This window comes from Branchiostoma floridae, chromosome 6 (assembly GCF_000003815.2).
Source record: "Branchiostoma floridae strain S238N-H82 chromosome 6, Bfl_VNyyK, whole genome shotgun sequence".
NCBI classification, from domain to species: domain Eukaryota; kingdom Metazoa; phylum Chordata; class Leptocardii; order Amphioxiformes; family Branchiostomatidae; genus Branchiostoma; species Branchiostoma floridae.
This window is the reverse complement of record NC_049984.1, coordinates 21,544,228-21,547,054: the sequence shown is the minus strand read 5'-3', so window position 1 is coordinate 21,547,054 and position 2,827 is coordinate 21,544,228. Positions and strand designations below refer to the sequence as shown.

General features: G+C 41.0%; 1 long non-coding RNA gene across 1 annotated transcript in view; it reads right to left on the bottom strand.

Annotated features, from left to right (window-relative positions):
- Nucleotides 1–593: 593 nt before the first annotated feature.
- LOC118417934 overlaps nucleotides 594–2,827 on the bottom strand; it is a 15,282-nt gene continuing 13,048 nt past the window's right edge. The window contains exon 3 of the long non-coding RNA XR_004831412.1: nucleotides 594–734. This is a non-coding gene — a long non-coding RNA (uncharacterized LOC118417934). The remainder of the gene's footprint in view (nucleotides 735–2,827) is intronic.

Genomic DNA, 2,827 nt, shown 5'->3' with positions numbered 1-2,827 from the left:
ACATAAAGCAAGTGTTATATTGGCTTTGTTTTGTTTTAAGAACATTTGCATCATGCTGAACATAAAGTAGTTCACAGTGAAGACCAGTTACACATGTATGTTTATCCCAGTACTGTGGTGATATATTTGAAGGAGAAATGTCTAAAAAAAAAGGCATTTGAAATGTCAATCATTGAATAACTATGAATAATCAAGAAAGCTGGCAATAGACATGTAATATGTATCGGCCTTGACTCCTGATTACCCAAATCATATGATCTATACGGGTTTGGGGTGGTTTCCTGCCATCGATGATTTCAGAAAATGTATCCTAACGATTTTTTTTTCAATTTTCTATATTACACAGACAAATTGATGACCTTTATTGCCGTGTAGGTCATTATCTTACTAGTAGGAAAAGTCCTCTTTTCTGTGCATCGGCCTTGACAGAAATTGCCCTAAATTAGCATTTAATGAAATTGTTTTTAATGACGATTTTTACCAAAAATGACGTTTCCACAGAAAATGTAAACCCGGCCTGACGGTCAGTCGCAAGGAACATTCAACTGGGAACATTGAATTGTCCGGAAATCGATGTTTCGACAAGCGCTAGTGTAAGCGGGGCCGGTGTTGTGGCCCCAGGTTCTTTGAATGCTGCACGAGGAACGTTTAAACTACAGGACTAAGAAAGCACACACAGGACACAGTCATGCCGTTAGACACGCACGGGAGCTGTTGGTCGGGACCCTCTCTCTCTGTTCTCCTTCTCTGGCTCAAGCCTCTGTCCGACTGTTCCTAACACAACAACTCCTGGCTTCTTTTATTCAGAATCACAGACACAGACAATAGACAGATACACAGCATGACAGGGCCTTTCAACTTGATACAACATAAGTGCTAAATAGCTGCCTCCAAAGGCTTCAAACAATAGCATAAAGGTGTCACACCTTTTGTTGTCTTAGTCGTCAAAGTGAACGTCTTACTGTGAACAAGGTTGTTTTACATACTGTCTGCTCGACTTCATGTTAATCACTTTTGGGCTTCAGTGCTAAACAGTTGGGTCCAAATTACTTAACAAAACAGCTACTAACAACATCTAACAAAATATCACAATTTGTGGACTTGTTTTCCACCGTCCCTACACTAGCACCTTTCAATTATATTGTTAAGTCTTCAAGACAGATGCTTTGAGTGACCCACTCCTTGAAGTTTAATAGTGAAAGAATATTTAATTCCCTCTTGATAAAGCTGACATCTTGGTTCAGGAAACCTTGGCTATACATGTACAACTAATAACACGTACAGAGGAATCAGTCTATTAGATACACCAGACACAATTTACAACAAAATGCTTTAATTTGCTACTGATTATACCACATGTACAACCACTGGCTCAAAAACAATCAAAATTATTTTTGAGCCAGCAGATCAGCTCTATCATAAAAACTAGCTCTGAGAAGACTCATCAAAGATTAGATTCTGAACCCCATATATAGCAGTCATCAAATTGTTGACTTTTTAACCATTTCAGCAGACAACTCATTCAACTCAACAGTCATTTTTTGGTTGTCTAAAACCATCTGTTTCATTCATGAAAAAAATTGGTTTGGCATATAACATCTATTATCATAATACCGCCAAGTTTACTGCGAGTTTGCAAGCGATACTAATTTGACAAATGATCAACACTTCGTTTTCTCCAGTTACATGTTGCTGGTAAAGCTTACCTTTGCCACTTGTTTTCGGTATCTTTTTTTTTGTCTCTCTTGTAGTGCTAAAAACGTAATATCGTAATCGTAACACACCGCGGAATTACACGGAGAACGGGGGCGTGGTTGGGAGGGGGTTCAATAATTCCGTCAGGAAGAAAGACGGCACAATTAACTGCCGCTATGTAGTCCCACTTCCTGTCGGAGTACACGTGAGCTACCCCCTACCCCCCTCACTAATTGATCCCATCCCCTCGCTCTCTCCTCCCATTCCCCATCACCATCCCAGCTCGTTCGCAGCTCCGTCTCCTAGCGTACGGGCTGCAAATTTACCACCCACCCTCCCATCGTTATCGGCTGTTAATTCTTGATTATCAGTTGCCTTACCTACGTTAGTTACATTGTTGTTGTAGTTCGCGTTAGCCCCTGGCATTATTCCTCTCTTACCCTGTACCTAGTTCCGTCGAGCTAGTCCCAGTACGTTTACAGGTTACCGCGCGGGTATGTTATCTTGTAGTTCACCTGCTTAACTTGTACTTGCACCCTACCGCTTACCGTTGACGTACATGTAACTCATGACTCCAAGATCTTCTGAACCTTAGTTCCGTTCAAGTTTTTTACCTTGTACACTAAGACCTTACTCGTATAGACACCTTCTGTACCTCCTTCGTGGCAAACTGCTTCGCATTACGTTGTTTGTAGCCTACCTTCATTGTTGTACCTTGTTACTACACGATATTCTGAACCCAACCTTCTGTTCCTTCTACAATGTGTTACTGCTTCGCGTGGTTGTTGTAGCCTAATGCTTGTTGTTGTACCCTATCTTAATGTACGATATTGAACCTTAGTTCCCGTTCCAACTTTTTGTACACTGAGACACTTACTCGTTATGGACAAATTCAGTCCCTTCCACTATGTAAGACTGTTATTCGTTATGTTGTTTTATCAGAGAGGGCAATAAATGCCAGCCGTGTGCTGACGGTGGCAACTACCATTCCCGTGTTGTTGTGTACATAGACAGGAAGTGAGTTTTCTTCGGAGCTTGCGAAGAAGAGAACCTTTATTCATCCTCTGTTGTTCCCTCCTTTCCTGTTAGTAATTGCAGAAAACAAAAACCTGCATGAGCATACAGAAAGTAA